Consider the following 20,604-nt stretch of genomic DNA (forward strand, 5'->3'; position numbering starts at 1 on the left):
AAAAAAAAAACACAACAAACCTATAACTAAATTAATGCCATTTTCAACCAATTATAGATGCCCTCCAGTGACTACAGGTTGTCATGGCAACATGCCCACTGAAAGGGTATGTTTGATAAGGCCTGAACTCAAGGATAGCAGGAACGGAGTGTTGTGAATCTTATCTCCACATCAGACCAAAACTGTTTTCTGGGATGGGGGCCAGGAGAACTGTCACCAGTCTGCTGCTGTCTCTTCCGCCGGCTTATCCCAGGTTCCAGGCTGGTGGGCCACCTCTGCTGCTGCCCTTTAGGGAGAGGAGCAGCCCCAACATCTCCCCTACACTTTCCCTTCTCCTGGGATGGTCTCCCTTTCAGTGTCAGCCAACTGTCATCTTTCCTTATTTTTCTGAAAATCTCCCCTGCCTCTTCTTCCAGGCAGGCTTCCATGACCAACTGGCAGTTCAGTGGTCTCTAGACCAGATTCAATTTCATTGCTTAGCTCTGGAGAGAAGAAAATGGCAACCCACTCCAGTATTCCTGCCTAGAGAATCCTGTGAATGGAGGAGCCTGTTGGGCTGCAGTCCATAGGATCATATAGAATCGGACACGACTGAAGCAACTTAGCATGCGTGCATGCATACATTGGAGAAGGAAACGGCAACCCACTCTAGTATTTTTGCCTGGAGAATCCTGGGGACAGAGGAGCCTGGTGGGCTGCCGTCTATGGGGTAGCACAGAGTCGGCTGACATGGCTTAGCAGCAGCAGCAGCAGCAGCTCTGCACATCTCAGACTGTACAGAAACTCATCAAAAAAAAAAAAAAAGGCAGAGCCCTTATTTTGGTTTAAGATGCCACAAAATAAATTTAAGGGCTTCTTGAATTTAAGTACCTTTTATTCAAGGCCCAAACCTGATCAAAACCAGTCAATGCTGTGAATCATATTTATACCATCAAAGCAGTCCAGAAAAGTTGCTGACAGAGCAAAATATTGTCAATCAGCTCTGATGTTGAATGTACCAGATGAGCTGCTATTTAAAGAAAGTATGGTTACCTCTTTTGTAAAAGGGGTAATCATCTCATAAAATATCTTATGTGTAAACTGCTATTTTCATATACAAGGTGAATTTTAGAATTTAAAAAGCTGTTTCAAGTCCTTTCTGGAAAGAGTGGAGTATAAACAAATCTGATGATCAGTACTGTCAACACGGAAAAACAAGAGGGATGTGGGTGTATGTATCTGCCCATGGGTGGAGGAGGGACACCACATCAGCCCTAGAGCACCGTCTCTTCCTTATCCCCTAGGTTCTGCCGAACTGGCAGTTCTTGTTCAGTCGCCAAGTCGTGTCCAGCTCTTTGAGACCCCAGGACTGCAGAACCAGAAAAGCTCACACTGACAGTGCTGATGCAGGTCACTGGGACCTCAGCTCAGGCCAGGTGGGACTCACTGGGCCTAGGACTGCGCTACGTTCCACTATGTCTGAATTATCACTCAGAAACAAAAATATAACCTTACTCTCCTGGGCCACAGAATAAAGTCCAAATTGCCAAGATTTTCACTTGAGATCCCACCCAGCCTATCCCCAGTATAACAACAAAAACAACAATTGAAAAAGAAAAGTTAACCTCCATTGAGCTTTATATACATGAGCTCCTTAATCCTCGTGACAACTTACCAAGGAAAGCACGATTACTTTTCTGATTTAGAGAGGACAGAGAGGTCAAGTTGCCCAAGGCTGTCACCCGGTTATAAAAGGTGACGAGATTCACATTCTGGTCTGTGTACATCATGAGTCCAGGCTCCATCCAGCTCCACAGCACTGCCTTTCTGGACTTAACTGCCTCCTTCTTCTTTTTGCTAGTTCCCACTTATAAACTCCTGCCATCCACCTAGGGGACAGCCACCTTCTTATCCCCTTCCCATGTAATCACGCTCAGGCCTCAGAGCCTGTCTTGGGTCCCATTTCTCTGGTCAAACTTTCCCCTCCCCCCAGCTCTCAAGATTCCCTTTCTCTGGACAATAACCTGCCTGTGTTGCACATCCTACATGTTCCAGGCTTTAGTCTTATGCTGCCATCTCTGCTTAGGTGTGTCTGTCTTTTCGTCTGAACTAAGGTCCTGTAAGCCTAGTCGTCTGCACATTTTTGTGTGTACTTATCAGTCCGCTATGCAGGAAACATAGCAGATGTGGGTTTAATCCCTGGGTCAGGAAGATCCTCCGGAGGAGGAAAGGGCAACCCATTTCAATATTTTCACCTGGAAAATTCCATGGACAGAGGAGCCTGGTGGGCTACAGTCCATAGGGTTGCAAAGAGTCGGACACATCTGAGTGACTAAGCCTGCATGTATGCTATAGAATATCACTCATGATATCTAACTCAGAGTGAACACATCGTATGTACCTTGGTAAACACTAGAGTTAAAAAAAAAGAAGTCATTTAAATGATTTTTCCAATAGTGTCTCTTGTCGTGAGTCATGACGTTGCTCAGTCGTGTCGGACTCTTCGTGACTCCGTGGACTGTAGCCCACCAGGCTCCTCCATCCATGGAATTTTTTGGGCAAGAGTACTGGAGTGGGTTGCCAGTATCTCTGCAGACATTTTAATGATACAGAAATGTGTTTTTAATTTTATTTATGGGTTTAGCTGGATGAATAATGTATAAGTAATGCTATCTCAGCCATTATATGTAATAAATCACTGGTTTAAAACACAATAAAATAAAAACTACTAGGGTAATAGATAAGTCAGAAAAGGAATGAACCTGTCAGATTTAGCTGACTGCCTCTTCATTATTTCCTGAAATCACTGTATTATTAACAAATTGGGAAACATGACAAATATTCCAAATCCAGGGTTTGGTATGTGGGCCCCACGTGTGTGTGTACCAAAACAAGCCACTGGGGTTCCAGAAGAAAATATTGGGATGTTTACTGATGGTCACCTTTACGTTAAACGTATGCAGCATTTGGGAGCCTGAGAGAGAAGCTCTAAGAGTGGACCTTTCTTGGGATAACTAAACCTGCTGCCAATTAGTCGCTTCAGTCCTGTCCGACTCTGTGCGACCCCATGGACTGTAGCCCGCCAGGCTCCTCTGTCCATGGGATTCTCTAGGCAAGAATACTGGAGAGGGTTGCCACGTCCTCCTCCAGGGGATCTTCCTGATCCAGGGATCAAACCCACGTCTCTTATGTTTCCTGCGTTGGCAGGCGGGTTCTTTATTGCTGAGCCACCAGGAAAGCTGCTGGATAACTAAACCTACAGCAAGAGAACAGGCTGGAGGGAAACAGTTCTGAGGTGTTCTCAGTCACACATTTACGGAGTTTCTGAAGGGTAGTGGAGATTACTACCAGGCACAGCACAACCGCTACGCAGACAAGTGAACTGTAGTAATTCATTACTATTCCATCAAGAAGCCCCCATAAGAGTGATCAACCTAAACACAGAAGTGTTGAATTGAAATCCACAGTGCATTTTTTACAAGAGGTCAAACCTAGATGGGGTAAACCTCAGGGTACTTCCTCTCTATTGCCTCAACATTACTGGACTGAAGAATTGCTGCTTCTTGTTTCGAGGTTCATTGCATTTCCCGTTACTCCCAACTTCATACTCGAAAGGACTGAGAATTTCAAGTGGAGTATACTGAAGTAGACTCACTATCTTTGCATCATTTCTGTATTCAATTTTTAAAAATTCTTTCATATCCCTATTGAAGTGTTTTTTAACTGAATAAATGTGGCTCAAATGAACCACCCAGCTCCTGTGGAAGTTACATACAGAAAGATGAGACTTTATTACACACAATCCAACTAATGTGACCTTAAACAAATTTATAGAGGAACTATATATACAGTTTATATATATATATATATAGGAACTATTTATAAAGCAACTTATGACTCTTACTCCTGCAGAGAAGGAAGGCATCTATGTTCTCAACTGGCATTTGAAAATGGCACACAACCATCTAACCAGATCGTCGATGACTGTTTGTCTTGTGAAAATTAAGTTTTGTGAAGACCCTGGTCGTTGTATTGCTATTCGTTGTGTGGCAGGCCTTGGCAGAGTTCCAGCACTTGTCGCCCTAGCAGTAATTGAAGGTGGAATGAAATATGAAGATACAGTACAGTTCATAAGACAAAGTGGCTAGGAGCTTTTAACAGCAAGCAGCTTTTGTGTTTGGAGAAGTATGGTCCTAAAATGTGGCTGTGCTTAAGATTCCAATGGTCATGGAAACAGCTGTTGCATTTGATAAAACCGGGTGTGTAATGCCATTGCTTGGAAATAGAACCTGAGATGGGATGGAATTTGTTGTAGATATTAGCCAGCCCATTGGCTTGGTGAGTAAGTCTGATGAAGCTTCCATGCTATGTTATGCTATGCTAAGTTGCTTCTGTCGTGTCCAACTGGCTCCTCTGTCCATGGGATTCTCTAGGCAAGAATACTGGAGTGGGTTGCAATGCCCTCCTCTAAGTCATTTTCCTGACCCAGGGATCAAACCCATGTCTGTTACATTTCCTGCATTGAAAGGCAGCTACTTTATGATTAGCACAACCTGGGGAGCCTGAGGCTTCCACAAGAGTGTTGAAAAGCAGTTTTACCAGTCCACGAGCCTGGCAGAATTGCAACCTCTGTTCAAGTAAGTATGTTCAACCTACTTGGATAATAGCAAAGAATTCATGCTGTTCAGCATTTAAAATGTGCTTATAATTTGTACCAATTGACCTTTCCTGAAAACATGCAGTACTGAGTCATGTCTTTAAGTCTGTTTCCATGCCAGACTCGAATTAACATATACGAAATTTAGAAAGACTAGGTCACAAAATACTCAGCATGATACTTGTGAAGTTGAGTATCACATAGAACAAATCCCAGGAACCATGAACACTTTGGACCTTACGTGGTTTATTCCTCTCATCATTTCAAAGATAGAACGTAGGGCTTCTGAGGCTGTTTGCTCAAAATATGTTTACATCTCCCACATTCATGCCAGTATACATCAGATCTGCTCCCTTTTTAAATTAACCAAGACTTATAATGAGTATTTAATATCTCCCTATATTAAAACACCTCATTTTGTGTTGCTGTAGAAGACCTCTATTTTGAAAATCTATATTGTACAGAAGCACAATGTCTTTAACGTTTCCAGACCAAGGGAAAAAAAAAAGCCTACAGTTAATTCTAATGTTTGCACTTTGGGAGTGTTTGCACAAGGAAGGCCTGAAAAAAGAATGGGAGGCAGCTGTTAAGTATTTTTTAGTAAAATGTTGCCTTTGTCTTGTGAAGGACATGGAGAATATGTGCTTTAATTTAATAAATTTTGTTTTTAAAGGTAGAAATACTTTACTTTATTATTGTACCTAAAACCATCAAAATATCTGAAATTCTTGTAAATTTTTTTCATACTTATCTGAAGTTGTTTACCAACTTGGTTTTGTTTGAAATGTGATTTCTAACCTCTCTTGCAAAAAAAAAAGTCATTACTGGGTTTCTGCTAATGAATTGAGCAGACATTCAATATTTTATATACCTTTTGAGCTGTATAACTTAGTATTTGGATACTTGACAATTTGTTTTATTATGTAATTGATAAAATGGTGATGTGTAGCAATATTAGCTCAACCATATATTTATACTGTCTGGGAACATGTGGTCATAGTTCTATGGGAGAAATAATTTGTCAGTTTTCACCAGCTTGTAAAAATCTAATGCAAGAGCATAAACATTAAATAAATGATCAAAAGTATCGATCGTCAAAAACTGATGCAAAAAATAAGCCTCCCTAAGAAAAAAAGCACTTTTGAATCATAAATTCATAAAAATTTTAAAATTATTTTAAAATGTTTATTTCATCTTTAGATCATCATTTAAAATGTTTATTTTTATGTCAATTATATCTCAATAAAATTGGAAGGAAAAAGTCCATTTTGGAAAATATAATAGGCAAAATGGAATTCTCCAGGCAAGAATACTGGAATGGATAGCCTTTCCCTTCTCCAGGGCATCATCCTGACGCAGGGATCGAACCCAGGTCTCCTGCATTGCAGGTGGATTCTTTATAGTCTGAGCCATTAAGGAAGCCAGAGAAATATAGAGCCAGATCAAAAAAAAATTTTGACTGATGAGGGGTACAAACAATGATCGTTCTTCTACAGTGTAGAATCATTTGGGGCAGATATAGACAAACAAATGCACACACACCTAGCAAGTCTAAGCACCCCATTATAAATGCACCAGTGAGGAAAAAGGATGTTGCCTGCAGCTAGCGGAGAGGTGCTGGCGATGATGCTTGGAGGTGAGGGGGCGGGGTTAAGCTCCAGGTCCACAGTCTTGTCTCTGTCTGCTGGCTGTGTGGCCCTGGGCAAGTCCTGTCACCCTTCCTCGTCTAGTTCCTTCCACTGTAAAAATTGCAATGTGGTCTATATGAAAAAAACACAGAAAGTGTTTTGGTTGTCGCCTGGCAAATAGTAATTGCTTGATTAATATATTATCTGTTTTTCTTGGAAAAGGGGATTTAGCGACTGTGGAAGGTTCAAGGCCAAGTTATTTTGCAGGCATTTCAGAATAATATTTAGGAGACAGGGATTATCAATTAGTTGAAGAGGGAGACGTCTAGGATAGAAAAAGGAAGAGCCTCTTCAGGAGGGGAAATTCCGCTTTACATGGATCATGACAGCTTTAACTTTCTCTGCACTTCTCTTTCAGGCTGTTCCAGATGTGGGTATTTGGATTACAAAAATGAGAAAGCCACTCAGCCTAGCACAAAGTAAAGGGAATTACTCTAAGGATACAGAAATACCAGGAACCAAAGAGAGGTGTGATAGATCACCTCAGGACTGAGAACTGGAGTTAGGAACCGAGGCTACTCCACGCATGTGTCTGCCTCCCTTCCCCACTCCTTTATCAGCCTCCTCTGCCTACTCCTCCCAACCTGCCCCACTAAGGCCACAGCCTCACCCCGCCCCCACCCCACCCCCTCTCCATTACCTGACTGAGCAGAATCACCAATGAGCAGTGGTCTCTCAGCCTCTCCCTGCAGATGCTTACAAAAGGGAATCTGATTGGTTCAGTTCATCGGCTGGAGCCAGGGCCACTTAAGTCCAGGCCCAGCCAATGTCCTTGGATCAAGTGTACACCCCTAGTCCAATAAGCCTGGCCACTCCTCCCAGGATGAGGGTGGCACAATTTTTCTAGAGTGTACCCTGACACATAATGAAACATGTCTCTTGCAGACATATGGCGGGGGGGGGGGGGGGGGGTGGGGTGGGGGTGGGGGGGGGTGGTGGTGTATCTTTTTGCCCCAAGTCATCATCGTGGACAAGGCCATTCATGGATGAGGCTCTCATGCCACTGAGCTGTGAGGTCTGACCTTAAATGTTAAAGAAATTGAGGAATGCTTGACCATTCATGGGCTGCACTTACTGTCCTTGAATCTTGTGAGACAAGATCTGCTTGTGTTCTGTTCCCTTGTGGATTTCAGGGCTTTGTTAAATGAATATCACAAACTCTTCCTGCTCTGCTGGATTAAAACAGCTTAAAATTTATGCTTGTGGCTACTTAACTTTCTGTTTCTTTTGCCAGTTGGACTATAAACTTATTGAAGGGAGAACTTCAGGACTGGAAATAATCACAGACCCTCCCATTTTACAGGTGTGGAAACTGAGGCCCAGAGAGAGATGTCACACAGCAGGACAGAGGCAGGTGGGGTCTGGAACCTTGTTTCACACATGAATTCCTCACTCTACCTTGCAATGCCTGAGACATAGCCTACACCCAATCAATATTTTTTGGTTCATTTCTTATTTGGCTTTTGATTTTTTCCAAGTGCATCATTCTCTGTTGGGGTATCCCTTCCTCTACCAACAACTTCAGCCCTACAGGATCACTTTCCATCTGCCTTTCAGGTATTGGTCTTCGGGTTGTATAGTGGAAGCTGAGATGAGGCAGGGGCGAAATTTAACCTGATTCTATCAAGCCGTTATCTCTCCAGGCCAGCACCACAGTAACAGAGCGAAGACACCGGACTAACTTGCTTCCCTCTGTGGGGTCTCTGGCTACCAAATTGATGCATGGTGAACCCACTATGTAGCTTCCAGACAAAGACACGACTTCTGCAGTGCATCCCAGGCCAATGCTACAAAGCCCGGATTCAGGTCACTGCTGACCTCTTCTCAATGGGAAGATAATGTGGATCCAGTCTCACTTTCCTCTCAGAAGTCTTCTCTGACCATCCCAGACTGCTAGGAATGCTTTGTTCACTTAACAGCAACCTCATACAGGATAGCACCCCATTAGTTCTGTTATCTCACGGGTGCGAGCCTGGCGTCCTCAGCTCCTGATGGCAGGCCATTTCTCTGCCCCTGCACTCTAGTGGGCTCCCAACATCCACATGCACTGGATGTTGGAGGAAAGGCTGGCTGGAGTCAGAAAAGGATATCGGAAGAAAAGAGAATTATTTCATTCTGCTCATATCTTTTCTTTTTTTAAGGCTTTTAAAATTTTTGGTCTCACCACCCAGCTTGCAGGATCTTAGTTCCCTGATTAGTTCCCTGACCAGGGATTGAACCTGTCTTATGCCAGTGAAACCACTGAGTGCTAACCAATGGACTGCTAAGAAGTTCCCTCCTTTTGCTAGTATCTTAGGAAAGTATTTATTAGGAAAAGCAATTACTTAAGACAGAGAGAAATAATCTGGCTTTTGATTTCTAGGCTATGTGGTGACAATTCAGGTGAAGGCAACTCTCAGTAACTCAAATCTGCCACAATTAACCAATTCCAGGGCCAGTTCATTGACTCTGCATCCAGCAGCCTCTCTGACCCAAGCTGGCAAGTAGGACATAGATCAACAGCAGGGAAGGAAGGGTGCCATGTGAGGGACTAATTAAGGCCCAGGCCTTCCAAACGGGAGGAAACCCACAATTTCCAGAATGAGTGACCCACAGAGTCTTCCTCTCAGAGACTCCCATTCCAGTCTGAAGTCCCCATCAGCAGCGGCCGATTTAGAAAACTCTAGATAAAAAGACAAAGAAGTCATAGTTGGAGGAGAGAATGTCAGGGGGTCTTATCATCTACTGATGAAGGTGTATTAGTTGAGGTAAAGCAGAGGCAGGCTCTAGGATACAGAAAGCAGTAGGTAAGTGTTGCTGGGTGGAAAGAAGGACTGTGGGAGCCCAGAGACACCATCTAGTGAAGGGGCCTTGAGTTCAGGGCAGGGCAGGTCAGGAGAGCTGAGCCCTTGGGAGGTGACGACTAAAGCTGCGTGAAGGTTCCTTGAAGACACAACCCTAACCAACTTCATCCATGAACATGAGTCGCCTGAAGAAATTCTCCCTGCAGCACCAGCTCTGCTGGCCTAACTGCAGGAAAAAAAAAAAAAAACAACTCAGGGGTCATTCTCCTGGCCCAGAAAGACCCTGGGACAGGGAAAGGAATCAGCCATCACAGAGAGCTGCTGTGAGACGGAGCCAGTATAAATGCATTGTCACCATGGGTCCTCCTAAGGCCAAAATAGGGTGTTGAATAAGCTACCTAAGGTCATTCATTTGGAGGTTAAGTCAACAGCCCAAGATCCCAGGTCCAGGAAGTGTCATGCCTGGAAATCAGGCTCAGGGGCCAGGCTGACTGAGGAGTCTACGCTGTCAGCACTGGCTGTCTCACTGCAGGCGCAGCCTCCAAACGGCTGGGGAGCACTCTCCACGGGTGTTTTGCATTCTGCACATCGTTCAGCCTCTCCTCACCTCTGGGAGTGTGATTTACAGCACAGGCAAAACCAAGACCCAGACAATTCCATTCTTCTGCCTTTCGAAGTAGCAGGCCTATCACACAATGTGCAAAACACCGCTGACAACGAAAGGTGGGTAACGGGGAATTTGCTGAGGGGATAGACTCTGGTACTATTGGTGCATATTTTGTAAACCTGGGTAATTGTGCAGATGTTAAAAGCGCAAAAATAACTGCTGAGCCAATGAGGCATAAATGCTAAGAGCGCAAAGCAGCAGGAAGAGTCAGGTGTACTTAAACATGCTCCTTCTCTGCGGGGATTGGGCCTGGCGTGGCTTCTGATACCCACTCTACCTCTTATGAATGCCTGACTATGGGCCTGCTGCCTTTCTCTAGAAGGGAGGGGATGACCCAAGAGTCAAAAGAGTCAAAAGAGCCAGACGTGGCTGCAGATGCTGTTTTGCTTTCCTCTGATGGCTTGGCGCATACCAAGAAGACATGCTCTCTGTTTTCAAAGAAATCCCACTCCTCCTTCAAGGCCCACTGCAAGCCCTACCCCTGGTGAAAAGCCATCCCAGGCTCCTCTGCCCTCTAGACCCATCCTTCATCCCTGACCCCCCCTTTTTGAGTCTCCCTTTTGCACTGCCAAATTGCTAGGACTTTCAGAATTTGCTCTTTTATCTGTCTGGAGCCTTTGAACCCTGTAGCCTTGTTCAGAGGCCAACTCTTTCTTTTGCCTTTGTTAACATTTTTTAGTAATTCTTACCTAACATGCTGCCTCCTCCAAGGAAGCCTTCCTTGATCCTCTCCTTCTTGCATCCGTGCTCCATCCTGGCTGGCTGCTCCTCCTGAGGGTTCCACAGCACTTTATGCCTACACCTATGTTAGGTGTGGACTTATCCCCTATACCCTCATTGACTGCAGTCCTTAACGCTAGACTTTGAACTCCTTGAGGGTCTCACCTGTCTTGGCATCCCCAGACTTGTTCTGTCTGTGAAAAGTGCTCACCAAATGTTATATGAATTTATAAACAATTTTCTTCAGCATGGACCATGAGTCCAGAAGGACCATGTCACACAAGTCCTTCCATGAGTTTATAACCCCTTTCCATGAGTTTAAGGGAGTTCATAACTCCTTTGCTTGGAAGGTGTACAGCATCATGTATTTCTCCAGAAGGCTTCTCTGTGCTAAGCCCAGTGCCCAGCACCTAACAGGTACTTGGAAAACACTGGTGATTCGGTAAAGTGATTACTGAATTACCCACTGCGCTGAATTCTCCTGTCCACCAAGTCCCCTGCCTTAGCCCTTAGCATGGCCAATGGAAAATTAATTGGTTGCAAAGTGCATATCTAATTACAACATCCCGGCCCTGCCACTGAGATGTTCAAATGTTAATTATAACATATGCATCTCAGTAACAGACGGTAGCATTTAATACAGCATTAGTAACTGCCCTTGGGCCGCCCAGGGAGTACACAACGCTCCCTTTCATCTGCTCTTAGGACAGACTTAGCACTTAAGAGCAAGGAAGTCCTCATCCTTAAAGCCGTCCGGTCCCTAAAATCAAATGTTTCCCTCCTCGCCCAAGTCCCCAGTTGAGGTCCCCACGCGGGGCGGCGCCAGCGCGCGGGGCGTGGGGTGGGGATCGGCCGTCGGGCGTGGGGTTTCGGCGAGGCTCGATCTGCTATCTGGGCGGCTCGGGCGGCCTGCCCCCGCGCCCCGGCGGCGCCCCGCTTCTCCAGGGCCCGCCATCCCGGGAAAGAAAGGCGAACTACATTACCCAGCAGGCCTCCCGCCGCCCTCGTTCCTTTCATGTCTTTGCACGTGGCCGGAGGGGAGGGCGGAGCCTGGACGTCACCCTCCTACATTCTCTTTCCCTGTGTCAGAGCAGGGATCATTTTTTTTTTTTTTCCTTCCTCTGCTCCCTCCCCCCGCCCGCCCCTCTTTCCCTCCTTCCCTTCCCTCCCTCCCTCCCCTCTCGGCTGGGTTTGTGCGCTGGGGCGCCGGAGGCCCCCCCCCTTAGCCGCCGGGACGCGCGGAACTCGGGACGGGGGATCGGCTCTCCCGAGCCTCCTCCCTCCCTTCTCCTTCCCTGCCCCCTTCCCCCACCCCCCCACCCCACCCCCAACTCGGGCTCGGAGCGGCGGCCTGAGGAACCCCGAGGTGAGCATCTCCCCCACCGTCCGCCGCCTCCCCCCCCAACCCCCCAGTCTCGTGTAGTCATCTCTCGTTGCGGGTCGATTCCGGGACCGGTGAGGAAGGGCTCTGTGACGTGTGCGTGCTTACAGATAAATCCGGGAAAACCGCCCCAAACAATTAGCCCCCTACCTCCCTACCTCCTCCTCCCACCCTGCGCCCCGGGCAGCCAGGCGTCCGCGCCCATCCTGCGTCCCCGCCTCTGTCGGGGACGGCACTGTGAGATCGCGCCCCCTCCCCAGGTTTGCCCCTTCTCAGCCGGTTCCCCGCCAGTAGGGGAGCCGTGGCCCTGGAGCTCCGGTGAGGAGGGGGGCTCTGTTGGCGTGGGGTGAGGAGGGGGTGCACGGTTGGAGCCGCGCGGTGTAGCCGCTGTCATGTGCCGGATTCCGACCCGGAGGGAGGAAGCAAGCGAGAGAGCGTGATTCCTCTCCCTTTTGTTTTGAAGCCCGCATTTGCTGCATTGGTTCACGAACCGGCCAAACTTGCAGCTGTTCTGACCGTAGTCGGCGGAGGTAGGGAGCGCGGCTCCGGGTGGCGGCTAAGGGCCGGAGGCTGCCGCGCTCGCGGCTCCCGGAGGGACCCTGGGAGTGTCTTCACGCTGCCCCTCCGTCCTCCGGCGACCGATTGTGTCTGTGGCAGCGGCCGCGTGTGAGTGTGTGTGTGTTTGTGTGTGCGCGCCCGTCCCCGCGGGCGCGGAGATGTCTGTCGTCTAGACAGGCTGCACCCTCCCTCCGTCCCTGGTGAGCCCGCGGACCGCGCGCGCGGGGCGCGGGGCGGGGGTGGGAGCAGAGGAGAAAGCCGGATCGCTGGCTCCACTGCGGTCGCAGCTTTGGACCTTCCCCACGGCAGTGATTCTCCTTTCTTTTTTTACGTTCTTATTCCTGCCGCCGCGGTGTAATCGGGCCTGGGGAACAGACCTGTCCGGTGGAGTCAGGGTTAAGTTGACAGGCTTTGAAAAGCCAGCTCGCGGTGGCTGGTGACCCGGGCCGGAGAGGAGTGGGCTCCGGCTTGGGTTCTTTAACGAGCAGGTGACTGTCCCAGACGCGGGTCCTGGTGGGGTGTGTGGGGGGGGCGGGGAGGGAGGTGGTGGGCGGCGGGCAGGGGGGCGGTGGCTCGGCTGCAGTCGGAGATCTGGTGCCCCGGAGGGCCGCGTGTCGGAGCCTGGGTACCGCTGGGGGAGGCGTCCCGGGGACCGCGCATCTGAGTTGGGTCTCTCCTCTGATGTTAAATGACAGTTGTGGAGGGGAGGTGGTGGAGGTCTGAGCCCCTCTGGGCTGCGTTGGCTGTTTGGTTTCGCGGAGTTTTCAGGGTTGGTGTTGCGGGGGGGGGGGGCAGGTGTGAACAGAGAGGGAGGTGCGGCGTGTAAAGGGGAGGGGTGGTTGGCGGCACGCTGTGCATCCCCACTCAAGGAGTGAGGCGTCGCCTCCCCCGCCCAGCTGTTTGTGTGTGTACACACCGTTCTGGCGTGCGTGCGCGGGGCGGGGGCCGCAGACCGATGCGTAGTGGGGACGCGCTTGGGCCCCGAGCCCCCGCGGGAATCGGTCCCGCCGGGGCTCGTAGTCGTGTGTGTGTCCGCGCCAGCGCCCTGGTTCCTTGGAGAGGGGGGTTCGTGCGGCCGGGGGCTCGGGGAGATCCTGGGGTTGCTTGTGAGCCGGGTCGGTGAGAGAGGGCCTGGCCAGAGACGTGCCGCGGTCCCTCTCCTCGCGTCCCCGACGCCTCCCCCCGACCCGGACCCGGCAGGCTGGCCGTCTACTCGGCGGCGCCGCGGGCTGGTCTGGCTGGGCCTGGACGAGCGGCGGGGCGCTTGTGTGTTGCGCCCCCGCCCCCTTCGCTTGACCCTTGGCCCGGGGCACGCTGTGGGTGCGCGCGGCCGCTCCTGCCTCTGCCTTCGCAGATCCTGGAGGGAATCGGCGCCCCCTGCGTACCCCCTCCCAATTCTTCGTCCTAGAGACAGTGGAGGCCGAAGGCTGCCCGGCCTGCCGGGTCGCGCGCTCCGCCCCGAGCTGCCTCCGGCGCGGGTGCCGGGTACCCAGCCGGCCGCAGGCAGGTCTTTGCCCTCCCGGAGCTGGGTCTCTGCGACAGGGGATTATCTCCCAGGCTCAGGGCCCGCGCGCTGAGGGAGGAAGCCACCGGAGCTGCTGGTTCCGCAGCGGCTGGGGGCTTCGGAAGGCGAAAGTGACACAGCACGAGCGCCGCTACCGCCCGAGCTGAAAGCGAGAGGAAGGAGCCGCCCAGAGGGCGGGGAGGGGCCGCAGGCTGTCCGGCCCTGTTCCTCCTGTCCAGCGACGGGTCTGGGCCGAAAACCTCAGGGAACCTGGCTCCGAGCATTCTGGGAACGCGCGAGAAAAATTGCTTGGCTTTCAAGAAAACCCGGTTATACTGGAACAGAACACACTGAGCAGACGTTAAGATGTTCGGCCCCTCGCGGGATGCACTCAGGTGGCCCCAGGAAGCTCCCTTAACGTGTTTAAGACAGGATTCGATTTACACACAGATCATCTCACCTGCTGTGTCAAGTGTCTGTCTTGGATAACGTGCGCTTGAAAGCAGTAATTTTGTAACGCATCCGGGGGTACAATGTCACCAGTGATTAACAGATTGCTGTAATAATAATATATGTTTGTATGTCTAGGCGCCCTCCCCATCATCGCATTTATTAAGACACCCCGTAAGGTATGGGGGATATTAACCCCATTTTACAGAACAGTACATTGAGGCTCAAAAAGTAAGGAGACTTGCCTGAGGCCTCTCTGTGATTTCACTTCTTAGACTGTGGCTTTTTTTTTTTTTTTTGGTTTGGTTTAAAATAATTTTGTTTGTTTATTTATTTATGGCTGTGCTGAGCCTTCCTTCCTGCCAGGCTTTTCTTTAGCTGTGGTACACAGACTTCTCATTGCAGTGGCTTCTCTTGTTGTGGAACACAGGCTCTGGGAGTAACCCGGCTTCAGTAGTTGCTTCACATGGGCTCAGTAGTTGGGGCTCCCAGGCCCTAGAGCACAGACTGACTAGCTGTGGCCCATGGGCTCAGTTGCTCTGGGTCATTTAGGGTCTTCCCTGATCGAGGATCAAACCCAAGTCTCCTGCAATGGCAGACAGATTCTTTACCACTGAGTCACCAAGGAAGCCCAGTCTGTGGCCTTTTAACTTAAACAGTGGCCAACTTTCTTTCTTCTTTTAGTAAGGCCTTGGGACCCTAGGAAATAATAAGCCTAAGACAGGGGGTAAATTATGGTATTTCAGTTCGGTCGTTCATTCGCTCTCTTGTGTCTGACTCTTTGCAAACCCATGGACTGCATGCACTACCCCAGGCTTACCCATCCATCACCAGTTCCTGGAGCTTGCTCAAACTTATGTCCATCGAGTTGGGGATGCCATCCAACCATCTCATCTTCTGTCGTCCCTTCTCCTATCGCCTTCAGTCTTTCCCAACATCAGGGGCTTTTCCAGTGAGTCAGTTCTTCACATCAGGTGGCCAAAGGATTGGAGTTTCAGCTTCAGCATCAGTCCTTCCAATGAGTATTCAGGACTTATGTCCTTTATAATTGACTGGTTTGATCTCCTTGCAGTCCAAGGGACTCTCAAGAGTCTTCTCCAACACCCATTAACAGTCTGAAATTATGGTATTTATTCTTTGTCAAAAAACACTTGGTTTGCTGCCAGTCCTAATGAGAATAAGTATTAAAAAAAAACAGAAGTCTCCATTGCTATTATTATCACTTATCTGATAATTTACAGTTGGTGAATGATTGTCAGCTTTGATGTATGCAGTATGTACCAGAATCATAACTGCATGTAATAAATATGTATGGATATATGTTTCTGCAACATATGCCTGAGTTCATATGGGTGTGTTTATGGGGTTCTTATTGAATCTAAAGTTTGTTCCTTACTGGTTCCAAAACCATGGATTTAAAGTATAGCTCCTGAGAAACCATCCAGGTTCTACTCCCTGCCCCCTCCATCTCCAGGGATGGAAGCCTTTAAAAGAACAAAAAGCTCCTACATAACTGTGCATTTCTCAGAGTTCAGGTAGTGAAGGTTCTCAGACACAGCCTGGGGGTTATTAGGATTGGCTAGGTAATCAACTATTCATTTACAAATATGTATTGCACATGTTTGTGTATCTTGAAGTACACATGAAGAAAATTTAATATACAGTTTAGCACTGCTTGCCAAAACATCTTCTAGCTGTGGAGATAAATGTAAGATTTTGAGTCCAGCAAATGTTTGTTGAGCACCTTTCCTGGGCTAGAAACTGTGTTTGGGGCACGCAGAGACAGGATAGCAGAAACAGCTAAGTTGCAGAGCAAAAAAAACCCAGATGATTCAGAGCCTACAGGAGGGAACAAATTGTAAATATTTTAGAGCACTCACCCTGGGACTTAGTCAAGTTCACATATGTTGGTTGCAAGGAACTCATAATGCCAGTCTCTTTCCTATAGCAAATGCAGAAAGAAGCAACAGAGGAAGAGCCTTGTTGCTCTGAATTTCAAACTACTTGGAACCTGCCACGTGGGCCTGGAGGTCTGTCTTTTTGTAAAAGTTAGGCAGCTCATGGGAGTGACCCTGAAGCCAGACCACAGGTTAGTCTCCTGGGCAGTGAGGAGCAGACACATTGTCCTTCAGGGTCCTGCCCCAGCTGTGATGGATGGGCTGTGATAGCCTGTCTTCAGTGGCTTTTGATCAAAATCTCAGCCAAGCCCTGCCCGAGTTTAGTAGTTTCTGTCTCACAGGTCTGTGTAGATTTTCTAATATGAGTCTGCTTTTTTTAGCTGTTCATTGCCCAACTGACTTCTGGGGTCCCTGATACTGTTCTCCAATTTCTTCTCAGTTTTAGGGTTCACTGCCTTGTTTTAAGTTCACATCATGAACAGGGAGCAGGAGGTGGTGGTTAGGATGGGGAGAGAATTCTGAGCCTAGAGTGAGAACAGGAGGTACAAACAGACGGGCAAACTGCAGCTTCTGGGAATTCTCCAGACCTGATGGCGTTTCTGCATAGCTTACCCAATAATGCGGCAGCCCCTTTTGATGTTCTTTTGCGGGGGGGTCCTCTACCTCTGGGGCTCACTGCTGACTCACTGATCACCTGAACTCAGCCGTTCACATTCAGGCTTTTTACTCTTTTGCCCTCCTGTCTCATCCAGCGTGCAGTTTAACTTAGAACATTGCTGTCACAGTGGCCTTCTCTCAGAATTACCGCGATGCCGACTATCGACCGCTGCATGTTACATCTGAATTAAACCCAGGCCAGAGCCGTGGTTCAGAACAGTGAGAACAGACACATCCTGAGATCCAGGCACCCGGGGAGGGCCTTGCTGATAAGCTGAAGACCCCGAGGCGCAGAGAGGTGAAATGACTCACCCAAAGTCACAGGGAGCGCTTGGCAGAGTGGAACAAGAACTCCTACTAAATTTTGATGCCTCATTTAATCTTTCTCTGTACTGTGATGCTTTCTTTTTTAAAAAAATTAATTTATTTTTTTAACTGACGGATAATTCCTTTACAGAATTGTGTTGGTTTCTGCCAAACACTGTGATGCTTTCTGAAAAGAGGTGGGGTTCTTACTTCCCGAAGAGTGAAAATGCTACATCTTTTTCTTTCTTTTGGAGTCTTGAGATAGTTTTCCTTTGACACTGGTCTTCCTTGCTCTATCTTTCATCTCTAGCTCCTAGGAGTCTGGTGTATTTGGGAGAGGGTTTTATGCTTGGGGCCTTCCGGTGAGCTTAAGTTTGGCCTGTGGCTTTCCCTTCCCGTGGCAGGGTCCTCAGGAACCTCATAAAGGTGTTTGCCAAGCTGCTATATATGTGCATTTTTCTCGGAGGAGGATCCACAGACTTCATTTGGTTCTTACCTAACTCAAGTAAGGACAGGAACTACTGGGGTGGGCATATGGAGTTGGACGGGGGATTGGTTGGCACTGGAGACAGTCATATTGTCCTACACTTGACTTGGCTTTGCAGTTTATGATGTATTTCACATCAGTGACCTTATCTGCTTTTTATAACAGCTGTGTGAGGCTGTTATCATTATTCCCATTCTGCAGATAGGGAAACTGAGCCTGTTACTTTCAGTGACTAAAGGTTAGTGATGTGCCCAAGTCACAAGGAAGTAGGAGGGCAGGCATCTGATCCCAAGTCTTCAGACTTCAAATCTAGTGTCTTGGGCTGAGGTGGTCCACATGGTGCATCCTCATTACAGTTTTGTGAGTGGAGGGTCTCAAACTTTTTGGAGCTTAAAAATTCTTCTGTAGCTCCTTCTTTATGATATCCACTGCTAGCTGATGTCCAGCCATGGAGCTGGACTGAAGTCCTAAATTACCCAGGGGGTGGGATGGATAAAGTACGGGAGGCAGATATCATAGCAGTGATAATGTAGACTGGGGCTAGTTTGGGATGATTTTATGGACGAGGTGAATTTGGGAGTAGGTCTGGGGTCATGGCAGATGCCATGGCAGAGGTTTTCAGCTGGGGCCAGGACCCAAAAGGGGTGAAAGGGAAATGGTTTGTGCTTGGACAGAGTGGAGCTGACCAAAGAGGCTGGGTGGATCCTGCAGTCAGAGGGGGCTTCTTGTAGTGACTGGGCTTTTTCTCTGCCCTGGGGCTACAACAGTGATGAGGCACAGCCCTCCTGCCTTCAAAGAACCCACTGTCTCCTGGGAGAGACTGACGCTGAAACAGTTAAACTCAGCACGGTGCAGTGAGCGCAGTGTTGGAGAAAGTTGCCTGCCAGACAAGGGCCACCTGTTCCAGCCTCAGAAATCAGAGAGGGCTTCCTTAGGGAGATGACGCAGTAGCTGAATCTGAAGGTATGAAAAGAATTAACCTGGAGAGGAGACAGGAGAAGGATGTTTAGGGGGAAGGAAGGAATGTGGGTGCAAAGGCGTGGAGGCCCAAGGCTGCCTGGGTGTAGGAAGGGGCAGCAGCAGGCTGGTCAAGCACAATGACGCATGTGTACAGAGCCCAGCTCTGAGCACCTTAAGAGCCTGGCTGGGGACCTCGCGTTTCGGCAGGGCCGATGGAACTTAGAGCGGGCCAGAAGCAAGCAGGACTGAGAGCCAGGCGGCCCCTGGGCTGTGAGTCAACAGTAGGCTCCATGCAGGGTCCAGTCCCTGGAGAGGAGGCCTGGAAGCAGGGCTGTGTGGATGAGGGTAGAGGAAAGGTAACGTGTTAAAGCCATTTGGGGAGTCAAGTCTGCAGTTTTTAGTGCGTAGCTTTGGGGGATAAGGGAGGAGTCCCAGTTGATTCCCAGGTCTCTGGCCTCCTGGACTGAGTGGATGGTGACCTTTACTGGGGTGTGACCTTCTGGTGGTGGCTGGAGCAGGTGTGCTGGGGTGTTGCGGTGAGTTTAACGTAAGGCTCGTCGAGTGGAATCGCAGGTAGGGTAGTCCAGTGGAGCTGTCTTCCAGACCACACGCAAGGTGGAAGCCTGAGCTGGAGGTGTGGGCAGGAGCTGCAGTCCTGGGACTGGGGGGAGCTCGGCTGTGGGACGGGATTGCTGTGGGGGCTGCTGTAGACCAGGAGAAGACCTCTTCCTCCCATCGTCAGAGAAGCCTTTGTCATGCCGGGCCCGCTGTCGTCAGGGAAGCCAGGCGGGGATGCTGTGTCATGCTGGAGGCCCAGCTGGCAGAATCCGGAGACGGTCGAGAGCGCGCCTCAGCTGGAAGCATTTGAGTGCGTTAGGCGAGAGGCTTTGTCATTTTTTAACAACCCTGGCGAGATCTCTGTCCCAGGCTCTCAGGCTGTGAGTCAAGGGCAGGGGAGACCTGTACCTCTTCCCATGAGTAGGCTGGTCTAGTTGGGAGACGAGATGAGGACCTGTGAAGCCACTAAACAGCTGTGATAACCTGGGCAAATAGTGGGCTGCTCGTTAAATGGAAGAGGTCTGCGGGAATTTATCTCCTGCCATGCTGCATTTAAATAAGCTGCTGTGTTTCGGGCCGAGCGCCAGTCTTGCCATTTTTGAACACCCAGGACCTACATGGTAGGTGTTCATCTATCTGTTTGGATCTGCAGGGATGTGACCAGAGTTCGTTGTTTGGTGCGGGGATAGGGAGGGGGTGGGGGAGGTCAGCCAGGGGAGGTTCCTGTGAACAAGTCCAAAGGGGATTCCAACACTGATTTAGAATATTTTTAGTACCATAGTGGAGTAAAAATCTTGAAAACCTTCCAACTACCAAGCACCTAGAAATGTCGTATGAAATACAACTAGCATCCTTGCAGAGAAGAGCTGAGCTCCTCTTTTGGAAGGGCAGTCTCCAGGGAGCTCAGAAGGGAGCGCGAAGCAAGCGCTGATGCCAGGCCTGGCCTGGGGGTGGGGGTGGCTATGGGTGTCTTGAGGGGTCTCAGAACCAAAGGCTGTTGAGCCTTTGACAGCTCCTCCAGGGTCCGAGGTGAGACCGGGAGTTGGCGTGGAGGGCCCTGCCTGGAGCGCCCTGCCTGAATCGGGCCCCTGGCAAAGGTGTGCAGGATTGGAAAGAAGATGGAATAGACAGCCACCCTCTGGCATAGAAGCAGGGGAGGGGGAACTTGTCTGTCTTGGCCTGAATTTGGGGGAGGAAAAAAATTCGTTCCTGGAACTGTGAAGCCTCAGGCCTCTTGTGGCTTTGAATGGCCACTGCACATGGCTTGGGACTTCCCTGGTGTCTCAGGCGGTAAAGAAATCTGCCTGCAATGCGGGAGATCTGGGTTTGATCCCTGAGTTGGGACGATCCC

At 49.2% G+C, this 20,604-nt stretch overlaps 1 protein-coding gene across 1 annotated transcript in view; it reads left to right on the forward strand.

Moving 5' to 3' along the window:
• Nucleotides 11,808-20,604, forward strand: part of CTIF (cap binding complex dependent translation initiation factor) — a 327,661-nt gene continuing 318,864 nt past the window's right edge. Inside the window, 1 exon segment of the mRNA XM_018039521.1 lies at nucleotides 11,808-11,860. The gene's annotated coding sequence lies outside the window, so the exon portion shown is untranslated.

Source organism: Capra hircus, chromosome 24 (genome assembly GCF_001704415.2).
Source record: "Capra hircus breed San Clemente chromosome 24, ASM170441v1, whole genome shotgun sequence".
Lineage (NCBI taxonomy): Eukaryota > Metazoa > Chordata > Mammalia > Artiodactyla > Bovidae > Capra > Capra hircus.